The 13,792-nt window shown below is 38.4% G+C and overlaps 1 long non-coding RNA gene across 1 annotated transcript in view; it reads left to right on the top strand.

Annotated features, from left to right (window-relative positions):
• Positions 1–13,792, top strand: part of LOC148778761 (uncharacterized) — a 39,713-nt gene that overhangs the window by 20,667 nt on the left and 5,254 nt on the right. Inside the window, exon 2 of the long non-coding RNA XR_016037712.1 lies at positions 8,160–8,418. This is a non-coding gene — a long non-coding RNA (uncharacterized LOC148778761). The remainder of the gene's footprint in view (positions 1–8,159; positions 8,419–13,792) is intronic.

The following is a 13,792-nucleotide window of genomic DNA, read 5'->3' on the forward strand; positions in this document are numbered from 1 at the left end:
CAGTTTATTTCCATGCTTGTGATGTGTCTGGTAAGATTTTCTATTGCTTACTGGTTCAGTTTTGTAAAGTTATACTTTTCTAAGAATTTGTCCATTTCTTCTAACTTGTCTGTTTTATTGGCATATAGTTGCTGATAGTAGTCTCTTATGAGTCTTTGTATTTCTGTGTTGTCTGTTGTGATTTCTCCATTTTCATTTCTAATTTTGTTGATTTGATTCTTCTCCCTCCGTTTCTTGATGAGTCTGACTAATGGTTTGTCTATTTTATTTATCTTCTCAAAGAACCAGCTTTTAGCTTTCTTGACTTTTGCTATGGGCTCCTTTGTTTCTTTTTCATTTATTTCTGCCCTAAGGCTGCCTGTATTTTAATGCTCAGGGTTATGTTCCTGCATTGCTGGAGAATTAGCATGATATTCTCTTTCTTATGCAACTTGTTGGCTCTTGGGTGGAGCTTGGCTTCAGTGTAGATATGGAGGCTTTTGGATGAGCTCTTGTCGATTAATGTTCCCTGGAGCCTTTAACTGTGTGGATCACAACAAACTGGAAAATTCTTAAAGAGATAGGAATACCAGACCATCTGACCTGCCTCTTGAGAAATCTGTATGCAGGTCAAGAAGAAACAGTTAGAACTGGACATGGAACAACAGACTGGTTCCAAATTGGGAAAGAAGAATGTCAAAGCTATATATTGTCACCTTGCTTATTTAACTTATATGCAGAGTACATCATGTGAAATGCCAGGCTGAATGAAACACAAGCTGGAATCAAGATTGCTGATAGAATTATCAATAATCTCATATATGCAGATGACACCACCCTTATGGCAGAAAGTGAAGAAGAACCAAAGAGCTTCTTGATGAAAGTGAAAGAGGAGAGTGAAAAAGCTGGCTTAAAACTCAACATTCAGAAAACTGGTATCATGGCATCCAGTCCCATCACTTCATGGCAAATAGATGGGGAAACAATGGAAATAGTAAGAGACTATTTTGGGGGGCTCCAAAATCACTGCAGATGGTGACTGCAGCCATGAAATTAAAAACCCTTACTCCTTGGAAGAAAAGCTATGATCAACCTAGACAGTATATTAAAAAGCAGAGAGATTACTTTGCCAACAAAGGTCCATCTAGTCAAAGCTGTGGTGTTTCCCGTAGTCATGTATGGATGTGAGAGTTGGACTCATAAAGAAAGCTGAGCGCCGAAAAATTGATGCTTTTGAACTGTGGTGTTGGAGAAGACTCTTGAGAGTCCCTTGGAGTGCAAAGATAGCCAACCAGTCTATCCTAAAGGAGATCAGTCCTGAATATTCATTGGAAGAACTGATGCTGATGCTGAAACTCTAATACTTTGGTCACCTGATGTGAAGAACTGACTCACTCGAAAAGACCCTGATGCTGGGAAAGATTGAAGGTGGGAGGAGAAGGGGACAGCAGAGGATGAGATTGTTGGATGGCATCACTCATTCGATGGACATGAGTTTGAGTAAGCTCTGGGAGTTGGTGATGGACAGGGAAGCCTGGCATGCTGCAGTCCATGGGCCACAAAGAGTGGGACACAACTGAGTGACTGAACTGATTTGAGAGGAAGGTCACAGTAGCAAATAGTAGCAAAAGTTCACTCATGTTTTCTTTTAGAAGTTTTATAGCTTAAATTTAGATCCTGGCTTCATTTTGAGTTGATTTTTGTGTATGATACATGATGTGTGTCAAAGTTGCATGGGGTATTGAATTACTTCACCACAATTTGTTGAAAACCTGTCTTTTCTCATGTATTTGACCATTTGTGAGAAAAAAAAACCCAACTCTCCATAAATGTGTGCATCTGTTTCTGGACCTCTTATTCTAGCACACTGATCTACTTGTTTATCTTTATGCCAACACCATATTGTCTTGCTAGTTTTATAATAATTTTTGAAATCAAGAAGTTTTACTCCTACAACTTTTTTCTTCTCTTACAAAATTGTTTTGGGTATTCTAGGACTCTTCCATTTTCACAAAAATTTTAGAATTAGCTTCTCAATTTCTTTAAAAGCCTGTTGAAATTTTTATTTTGATTACATTGAATCCATAGATCAATTTGGGGAAAATTGATATCTTAAAAATATTGATTGTTCTGCTCTATGAAAACAGTATCTCTCTCCCTTTATTTATATCTTTAATTTCTGTCATAAATGCTTTATGGTTTTCAGCATATAGGTATATCAAATATTTTATCATAATTATCTGTAACTATGTAATTTTTGGAAGCTATTATAAATTCTCTTGTTTACATAATTTTAATTTCTAATTGTTGGTACATAGACTGAGTTTTGTATATTGTTCCTGTGTATTTAACCTTGCTAAACTCACTATTCTTGTGATTTACTGTAGATACCATCAGGTTTTCTACATTTACAATCATGTTATCTGTGAACAGTGACAATTTTACCTCTCCCTTTCCAATCTGATGGTTTTTATTTCTTTTTCAAGACTTACCACACCAATTAGAACCTTCAGTACAACATTGAGTAGAGATGATCAAAGTGGAAAATGTCTTGTTTCTGATGCTAGAGGTAAAATACTCAGTTCTTCACTATTATGTATGATTTCAGTGGTAGCCTTTTCCTAGATGTCCTTTATCAGGTTAATTTCAAATTTCTATTATGCCTAGAGTTTCTATCAAGAATCACTGTTGAAATTTCTGCTGCTTTGAGATGTGTTTTAATTTTTTATTTTTAATATAGTGAATTATATGGATTGATTTTTGAAAGTTTGTATTTCTTGGAAAACCCACTTAGTCTTGATGTATTAGCCTTTTTATGTATTAGCATTTCTCAACCTCAGTAATATTGGCCTTTGAAATTGGACAGTTCTTTGTCAGGGGCTGTCTTGTGAATTGTAGAGTGTTTAGCAGCCTCTCTAGCTTCTAGATACTAGATGTTAGTATCACTACTTGTCCCCAGTTATGACAACCAAAAATGTCTCCACACATTTCCAGATGTCTCCCTAGGTGACAAAATCATAGCTAGTTGAAACCCTCTGGTATAGATGATTAAATTTGATTGGCTAAAATTGTGTTTGTACAGTTCTTCTGTGTATTCCCGCCACCTCTTCTTAATATCTTCTGCTTCTGTTAGGTCCATACCATTTCTGTCCTTTATCGAGCCCATCTTTGCATGAAATGTTCCCTTGGAATCTCTAATTTTCTTGAAGAGCTCTCTTGTTTTTCCTATTCTGTTGTTTTCCTCTATTTCTTTGCATTGATCACTGAGGAAGGCTTTCTTATCTCTCCTTGCTGTTCTTTGGAACTCTGCATTCAGATGCTTATATCTTTCCTTTTCTCCTTTGCTTTTCGCCTCTCTTCTTTTCACAGCTATTTGTAAGGCCTCCTCAGACAGCCATTTCGCTCCTTTGCATTTCTTTTCCATGGGGATGGTCTTGGTCCCTGTCTCCTGTACAATGTCACGAACCTCCGTCCAGAGTTCATCAGGCACTCTATCAATCAGATCTAGTCCCTTAAATCTATTTCTCACTTCCACTGTATAATCATAAGGGATTTGATTTAGGTCATATCTGAATAGTCTAGTGGTTTTCCCTACTTTCTTCAATTTAAGTCTGAACTTCGCAATAAGGAGTTCATGATCTGAGCCACAGTCAGCTCCTGGTCTTGTTTTCGCTAACTGTATACAGCTTCTCCATCTTTGGTTGCAAAGAATATAATCAATCTGATTTCGGTGTTGACCATCTGGTGATGTCCATGTGTAGAGTCTTCTCTTGTGTTGTTGGAAGAGGGTGTTTGCTATGACCAGTGCATTCTCTTGACAAAACTCTATTAGCCTTTGCCCTGCTTCATTCCGTGCTCCAAGGCCAAATTTGCCAGTTACTCCAGGTGTTTCTTGACTTCCTACTTTTGCATTCCAGTCCCCTATAATGAAAAGGACATCTTTTTTGGGTGTTAGTTCTAAAAGGTCTAGTAGGTCTTCATAGAACCGATTAACTTCGGCTTCTTCAGCATTACTCGTTGGGGCATAGGCCTGGATTACTGTAATATTGAATGGTTTGCCTTGGAAACGAACAGAAATCATCCTGTCATTTTTAAGATTGCATCCAAGTACTGCATTTCGGATTCTTTTGTTGACCATGATGGCTACTCCATTTCTTCTAAGGGATTCCTGCCCACAGTAGTAGATATAATGGTCGTCTGAGTTAAATTCACCCATTCCAGTCCATTTTAGTTCACTGATTCCTAGAATGTCAACGTTCACTCTTGCCATCTCCTGTTTGACCACTTCCAATTTGCCTTGATTCATGGACCTAACATTCCAGGTTCCTATGCAATACTGCTCTTTACAGCACCGGACCTTGCTTCTATCACTGGTCACGTCCACAACTGGGTTCTGGTTTTGCTTTTGCTCCATCCCTTTATTCCTTCTATAGTTATTTCTCCACTGAGCTCCAGTAGCATACTGGGCACCTACTGACCTGGGGAATTCCTCATTCAGTATCCTATCATTTTGCCCTTTGTTACTGTTCATGGGGTTCTCAAGGCAAGTATACTGAAGTGGTTTGCCATTCCCTTCTCCAGAGGACCACATTCGGCTGTGGTCCATGTGATCAGATTGGCTAGTTTCCTGTGATTATGATATCAGTCTGTCCGCCCTCTGGTGCCCCCTAGCAATACCTACCGTCTTATTTGGGTTTCTCTTACCTCGGTAGTGGAAAATCTCTTCACAGCCGCTCCAGCAAAGTGCAGCCGCTGTACCTTACCTTGGGTGAGGGGTATCTCCTCGAGGCCGCCCCTCCTGACCTTGAATGCGGAGTAGCTCCTCTCGGCCCTCCTGCGCCTGCGCAGCCACCGCCTGTTGGACGTGGGGTAGCTCCTCTCGGCCGCCGGCCCTGGCCTCAGGCGTGGGGTAGCTCCTCACGGCCGCACCTCTTTGCGTGGCTCGTTGCGCCGGGGTCGGCGTCTCTCGCGTCGCGTCTGCGCCGCCGGGGCCGGCGTCTCTCGCGTCGCGTCTGCGCCGCCGGGGCCGGCGTCTCTCGCGTCGCGTCAAAGTATATTAAAAAGCAGAGACATTACTTTGCCAACCAAGGTCCGTCTAGTCAAGGCAATGGTTTTTCCCGTGGTCATGTATGGATGTGAGAGTTGGACTGTGAAGAAGGCTGACCGCCGAAGAATCGATGCTTTTGAACTGTGGTGTTGGAGAAGACTCTTGAGAGTCCCTTATACTGTAAGGAGATCCAACCAGTCCATTCTGGAGGAGATCAATCCTGGATGTTCATTGGAGGGACTGATGCTAAAGCTGAAACTGCAATACTTTGGCCACCTCATGCGACGAGTTGACTCACTGGAAAAGACTCTGATGCTGGGAAAGGTTGGGGGCGGGAGGAGAAGGGGACGACGGAGAATGAGATGGCTGGATGGCATCACCGACTCTGTGGACATGAGTTTGAGTGAACTCCGGGAGTTGGTGATGGACAGGGAGGCCTGGCGTGCTGTGATTCATGGGGTCGCGGAGAGTCGGACACGACTGAGCGACTGAACTGAACTGAACTGAAAATTGTGTTTAAAGTTTTCAGGTCTATGTTTATATGGGTTATTGGGTGTTTGGTTTGTTAATGTCTTTGTTGGATTTTGCATCAGTAACTCTGGCCCTAAGGCATGATTTAGAAAGTATTCTTTCCTCTTTAATTATACACAAGAGTTTCTATCAAACTCCTATTATTTCTTCCTTAAATAACTGGTAGAATTCACTAGTGAAATCATCTATTTCTGGAGATTTATGTGGAGGGTTTTAACTATAACCTATACTTTTTAGAAGATTTGGGATATTCAAGTTAATTATTTCTTCTTGCATGAAACTTAGTAGTTTGTGCCTTTCAAGTAATTGATACATTTCATCTGATTTATTGAGTAAATGGGCATAAAGTACCTCACAATGTTCCTTCCTATTCATTTAATGCTGTAAGATCTGTAGTGCTGTCACCTCTTTCACTCCTGATATTAGTGACTTATATCTAGTATCGTTTTTTCTTGATAAACCTAGTTGAGTTTTATCAACATTATCTATCTCAAGCTATCAATTTATGATTCATTTATTTTCACTTTTTTCTGTTGTCTTGTTTTTTGCTTTTACTGTTTTTCCTTCTGCTTGCTTTAGTTTTCTTTGCCCTTCTTTCTCTAGCTTAAGGCACAGCTTAATTCCTTTAAGACCTCCTTTTTCCACCAATATAATTATTTAATGTTTTAAATTTCTCTCCTAACTGTACTTTATTTGCACAGATTTTGATAAATTCTGTTTTCATTTTCCTTCAATTAGATATATTTTCTGAAATTGTTTTCATTTCTTCTTTGACCATGGGTTTTTTTAGAAGAGTGTTTACTTCTCAAGTACTTGAAGATTATCTAGCTTCCATTTATAAATTTTAAATTTTGTTTTGGTAAAGAACATACTCTGTATAAATTCAATGTTTTAAAATGTACTGTGAGAGAAGATGACATAAATTTAACTATTTCTGCTCTTCCCCATAAAGTAAAGCTATAAACCCTGGAAATAATGCAAAGGATAACCAAAGGAGAACTCTGAAAGATGGAAAGAGGAAGGTAATTTGGTTAGAGACCCCGAAGGGCTAGAGGAGTAATAGCATAGTCAGGCATCTTATAACTTCCCCCTTCAGAGGATGACAGTTCATGCCCAGGATGTCCTGACCCCTAACTTAGCTACAGAAGGCATCTCAGATAGGCTTATCCTTCTCTCTGATTGAAAGGGATTTATAGCAATAGGCTAGTGCAGACAAGTATTGCTACCAAAATACACATACACACAGAATGTGTGTTTATAGGGAACTGTATGAGGTTATATGTTAATTAACTTGATGTGGCAATCATTTTACAATGTATACATAAATCAAATCATCATGTTGTGTATTTTTGATATGTGCAAGTTCTTTTGCCAATTATACATCAATAAAACTGACAAAATTCATCTCTCTATATTGTATTACATGTATTTGTGTTACATGCATTGGAGGAATAAGAAAAGAATTGTAGGATGGTTTCCATCAAAATAGATTTTAATTTTCACAGTTTAAAAGTCCATATTCTTTTTATATTTTGAGTTAACATGTGTATTTAAGTATAATGGTATAAGTAAATATGGTATTTAAATTTATATATTGCCTATGTCTTTTAATTTTCATAATCCAAACATTGAATATAGCTTGTTTTGATGGTAGAGTATCTTTTTATTTGGGGAGAGGTGGTATCCATGAAGTATGTAGTTTCACAGGTGGCTCAGTGGTAAAGAACCCACTTGCCAATGCAGGAGATGTGGGCTCAATCCCTGGGTTGGGAAGATCCCCTGGAGAAGAAAATGGCAACCCACTCCAGTATTTTTGCCTGGAAAATTCCCTGGACAGAGGAGCCTAGTGGTCTACAGTCCATGGGGTTGCAAAGAGCTGGACACAACTTAGTGACTGAGCACACATGCACATGGACTATGTATGTTGTCCATAGAACAGGGAAAAATAAGTACTACCAGAGAAGAGCTGGGAAAGAAAGGTTTGGGTCCAGAGATGCAATCCATTTATGCTAGAAAAGTTGTCATTTTGAAAAAATTCTTGGTTAAGTAGTGACAAAGACCACAGTCAAGCTCTAACAATAGGTGAGGTGTGTGTCAGAATCAAGAATGCTGGTTTTGAAGCAGAATTTTAAAACATATATGATGACAAGAAAGTGTTAAGAGTGGTTATTCTTGGAGAGTAGGGTTAAAAGAACTTGAGGGTAGGAAGAGGTATTATACATTAAATGCTATGAAAGTATGTTTAGTCTTATTTATTCCTCAACAAGTTCATTAGGAACTGACACATTTACATTTTTATCATATTTATTTAACCTAACTATGCTAAAGCTGAAACTCCAATACTTTGGCCACCTCATGCAACGAGTTGACTCACTGAAAAAGACTCTGATGCTGGGAAGGATTGGGGGCAGGAGGAGAAGGGGACGACAGAGAATGAGATGGCTGGATGGCATCACCGACTCTGTGGACATGAGTCTGAGTGAACTCCGGGAGTTGGTGATGGACAGGGATGCCTGGTGTGCTGTGATTCATGGGGTCGCAAAGAGTCGAACACGACTGAGCGACTGAACTGAACTGAACTATTAACTTGTTTAATTTTCAGAACTGAAAGCATAAGCTAGTCTAATGGACCAGAAGAGTAGTTGTGATAGTTCATCAGATTCTAAAAGTTCATCATCTTCAAGCAGTGAGGATAGTGCCAGTGATTCAGAAGGTGAAGAATGCGCATCCTCTCCTTCTGATCCAGGGAACTATGTCTGAGAACATCCTATGCATGTCTACTTTGCCACAATGCAGGATTCCTGAGATAGTGGCTCGTCAGAATAAGCATCATGACAACAATGGCCTGATGAATGCTCTAAGTAAGTATACATAAGCATGAGTAATTGAAAAACTAAGAATTCACAGTGGAGCCATACTGATTATGGTCTAAAATTTGGATAAGGAGAAAGATTTCTTTTTTTATTCGTCTAACAGTATTCACCATTACCTTATTAAATTATTCATTTTCTTTTGACTCTGTGACATAATAATGCCTTATTGGCTTTTCTCTTATCTTTCTAGATACTTTGCTGCCTTTTCTTTGCTGGTTTATAATCTTCTACTCAGTCATTAGAGCTATGTTTCTCAAAGCTTAATTCTATGTCTTTTTTTCTTTTTATTCTATTTTCTTTCCCCAGGTAATCTCCATATTCCAGTAACAATCAATACTTATATATAGGTAACATAAATTTTGCATCTTTGACCCAATAAATTTTCCATCTTTGACCCACACCTCTGAGCTGTAGATACAGAAGTCCTACATATCTCTTATTAAAAGGTATTTCAAATTCACCTTGTATAAAACCAGGCTATAATCTTTGGCTAACTGTGCTTCCTCTCAGAGAAAGGCAGGATTCATCTAATTAGGCGAACCAGAGGTGTGTGGGACTTATCTGTCTACAGCTCAGAGGTGTAGGTCAGAGATGCAAAATTTATAAGTATTTATAAGATTCTTGAGAGTCCCTTGGACTGCAAGGATATCAAACCAATCAATCCTAAAGGAAATCAGTCCTGAATATTCATTCATTGATGCTGAAGTTGAAGCTCCAATACTTTGGCCACCTGATATCAGTGAAGAACTGACTTATTGGAAAAGACCCTGATGCTGGGAAAGACTAAAGGCAGAAGGGGAAGGGGATCACAAAGGATGAGATAACGGTTAGATGGCATCACTGACTCTATGGACATGAGTTTGAGCAAATTCCAGAAGTTGGTGATGGATAGGGAAGCCTGGCGTGCTGCAGTCCATGGGGTCGCAAAGAGTTGGACATGACTGAGAAACTGAACTGAACTCATATACTTTTACCTATCTCAGGGACTTTACACAGACTGTCCATTTAGCTAGAAATCTGTCTTTCTTTTCATGCAGTTAACCTTTTCTCCTTTAGTTCAAGGTTTACTTTATCAAGAAAGCCTTTCCTGATTTTTCTGGAAAGATCACATCCCTTTTGTTATAGACTTTCGGAGCAATATCTTTTTTTATATCAATTGTCATTTATAAATTTGTATTTGGTTTGCTCTCTTCCAAAGTATAAGCTCCAGGAAGACAGTTATCTTGTTTAGTTTTCTTATCACTGAATACACAGTAGATGATACACAGTAGATGCTCTGTACATTCTTTTTAATAAAGGCATGCAGGTTGATACTCTCTGGGGGAAAATGGGACTTTCTGTATATTTAAAACTAATCTCACCATGTTAGTAACAATAAAGTAAGCATCTGGTAAAGACTGACGTGCTCTAGCTTTTTAACAGAACTAAATAAGGGAGGAGCTAAAAATGGGTGGTAAAGTAAAACTGTGGTTATGGTTGTGTAAAACTAGGAATTAATTAGGGACCAGGAAAGCTTTTTTGAACTTTAAGTTATTTATGTCTCTAGTGCTATTATTCCTAACTTCAGAGGTGAAATTGTAGTATCTGATTTCTTGAGTGGCCAAATAATGACAAAGTTTCAATTTTTAGGAGGATACACTGGTCTGAATTTGTATGCCCATAATAGTATACCTTCATGATGGATGTATGTACATATATTAAAATATGTAGTTACATATATGTATTTGTATAAATGAAAGATGAACAGAAATAGGTGAAATTGAAGTCTCTTGTAATGGTAGATTTAATGCATCTATAATCAAGGAGACAAAATTTATTATGGGGATGAAATCTTTTAACAACACAATTAACATGTCCATTCTTGAATAACGGAATTTCATTAATGTTATAAAAGTTAAATACAAAAAACAAAACTACTGCCAACATTATACTAATATATAGAAACTCCAGAAGCATTTCCATTTCTATTCAATGTTGTACTGAAAATTCTAGAAAATGCAGTATAACAAGTAAAAGGAATGAAAATAGCAACTGGAGACAGGAAATAAAATTATTCCTATTTGTAGTAGTTATTTGTCTACATAGAAAATCCAAAGAAACCAACAAACTATATAATTAATAAAAGAATTTAGAAATATTTTAGATTCAAAACTGTTTTGGAAAAATCAGCATTAGTCTTGTTATACCAGTAACAACCACTTGTAATTTCTTTTAAAAACAGTGGATTTCTTTTCATGGTATATTTATCCAAACTAAGTTTTTTAATAAGAGGAAATACACTCTTTTTTACTGTGACTGCAATCATCCTATTCTCAGCCTTAGCCAACTCAACATCCTCTTTCAGATAACATATTTTAAGTCCTCTTTACTATCCTGCAATGAATTTTGTAGCTTAATAACATCTAGGTACATGAATATTTAAAAAAATTTAATGTAATATTAATAATAAAAATAATTTAGAGTAAATAATATGTATTCTACTTATGAAATATTCAGGCATGGCCAGAAGATATAAGAGAGTGTCATAACTTTACACTTACTTTTAATTAATACATTTGGAATTAAAAGAAGCAAGGCAATAATCAACTCATATGTCAATAATTTTTCTTTTCATTTAACTTTTTAAGATAAAGATTGGAAAAGTATATATATTTATATTCATAAATTGCATACACAGATAAGTTTTGAGGTGCTGTGTTACTGACCCAAAGACAATGAGCAGCATATCTAAGAACAGCATACGTATCACTGCATTTTCAAAAACAATTTAAAAAAATCTTTATTAAGTTCTGGAAACTGCAATACTTTGGCCACCTCATGCGACGAGTTGACTCACTGGAAAAGACTCTGATGCTGGGAAAGGTTGGGGGCGGGAGGAGAATGGGACGACGGAGAATGAGATGGCTGGATGGCATCACCGACTCTGTGGACATGAGTTTGAGTGTACTCCGGGAGTTGGTGATGGACAGGGAGGCCTGGCGTGCTGTGATTCATGGGGTCGTGGAGAGTCGGACACAACTGAGCGACTGAACTGAACTGAACTGAACTGACTGAAGTTCTGGAAAAAAAGTGAAGTCTTCTTTCAGTTTCCATGATAGTTGCATCCTTATAAATTTCAGAGAATTTTAAATCTGTACAGAAGACTACTTTTAGTGTATAAAAATGCAATTAGTTCTGGCCTTAAAATTATCAACAGATCTTATAAGAAAATGAATATCCCACTGGATTTTCAGAAGTTTTGCAGAATGTAGAAGAGTTCTTTATTGTGCACGATTAGTCCTTGCATTGTAAGACATTTAAAATTCCTAAATTCCCCTTCTACTATATGTCACTCAGTTCAGTTCAATTCAGTTCAGTTCAGTCACTCAGTCCTTTCCAACTCTTTGCGATCCCATGAACTGCAGCACGCCAGGCCTCCCTGTCCATCACCAACCAACTCCCAGAGTGGAGTTTACTCAAACTCATGTCCATTGAGTCAGTGATGCCATCCAACCATTTTATCCTCTGCTGTCCCCTTCTTCTCGTACCTTCAATCTTTCCCAGCATCAGGGTCTTTTCAAATGAGTGAGTTCTTTGCATCAGGTGGCCAAAGTATTGGAGTTTCAACTTCAGCATCAGTCCCTCCAATGAATATTCAGGACTGATTTCCTTTAGGATGGACTGGTAGGATCTCCTTGCAGTCCAAGGGACTCTCAAGAGTCTTCTCCAACACCACAGTTCAAAAGCATCAATTCTTCTGCGCTCAGCTTTCTTTATAGTCCAACTCTGATATCCATACATGACTACTGGAAAAACCATAGTTTTGACTAGATGGACCTTTGTTGGCAAAGTAATGTCTCTGCTTTTTAATATGCTATCTAGGTTGGTCGTAACTTTTCTCCCAAGGAGCAAACATCTTTTAATTTCATGGCTGCAGTCACCATCTGCGGTGATTTTGGAGTCCTAAAAAATAGTCTGTCACTGTTTCCACTCTTTTCCCATCTATTTTCCATGAAGTGATAGGACCAGATGCCATAATCTTAGTTTCCTGAATGTTAGAAGTTTTAAGCCAACTTTTTCACTTGCCTCTTTCACTTTCATCAAGAGGCTTTTAATCTGCAAATCACCAAGACAAGCAACCCCTCAAGGTACATTTCTGTAACATCTCCTAGGGGGCAGTATTGCTCTCATTGAGAAACATTGGTTTAGGTATCGGAATGCATTTACCATGGGTAAAAACTCTTTTATTCTAAGTTATAATTTTGATTGAAAACCCATTTCCTTTACTAAGCATCTCATATTAAAAGGCTAATCTCATATCCTTAAAACTAAATATTTCAACTAACAGCATTATAATACTGTGCTTAGAACTTCCACAGAATGAAATCTATTAAGAAAAGTGGAACTCAGAATATTTGGGTTTTTGTCACTTGAGAAAGTTATTTTACAACCATCACATCAAGTTGAACATTCTTATGCCATACTATGGTTGTATAATAAGTAGAAACTTGAGCCTTGGAAAATGATAAAATGGTCCTGTGAACCACATGCACAAAAGAAACTTTAGCAGGTTTCCTTATCAAATAATGTAGTTAGTTCTGGAGTTCATGCAGGGGACTAAGGTATCTTACAATGACTTAATATGTGTCCTAAAAACTGCTCCTACTTAATTGGATATTAACTTCAAAATAGGCCAGCTTTTGTTGATTGTATAGTTTAAAAATACAGGAATTTTTTAACCACTGTGATTTACTACCCAAAAGATTTATCCAGTCCTATAGCTCCAAATAAACCCCCTGTAAAACTGCAATACTTTGGCCACCTCATGCGACGAGTTGACTCACTGGAAAAGACTCTGATGCTAGGAAAGGTTGTGGGCGGGAGGAGAAGGGGATGACAGAGAATGAGATGGCTGGATGGCATCACCGACTCTGTGGACATGAGTTTGAGTGAACTCCGGGAGTTGGTGATGGACAGGGAGGCTTGGCGTGCTGTGATTCAACTGAGCGACTGAACTGAACTGAACTGAATATGACTCCCAGATAGTTTTCAGGTCTAGCCTCTACCTTGAGCTTCAGACCTCTATGTCCAACTGTCTATCCATGCTGCTAAGTCACTTCAGTCGTGTCCAGCTCTGTGTGACCCCATAGACGGCAGCCCACCAGGCTCCCCCATCCCTGGGATTCTCCAGGCAAGAACACTGGAGTGGGTTGCCATTTCCTTCTCCAATGTGTGAAAGTGAAAAGTGAAACTGAAGTCGCTCAGTCATGTCTGACTCGTAGCGACCCCATGGACTGCAGCCCACCAGGCTTCTCCGTCCATGGGATTTTCCAGGCAGGAGTACTGGAGTGGCTTGCCATTGCCTTCTCCGTAGGACCTGGCA

Source organism: Moschus berezovskii, chromosome 1 (genome assembly GCF_049115385.1).
Source record: "Moschus berezovskii isolate FMDL1 chromosome 1, NW_MosBer_1.0, whole genome shotgun sequence".
Lineage (NCBI taxonomy): Eukaryota > Metazoa > Chordata > Mammalia > Artiodactyla > Moschidae > Moschus > Moschus berezovskii.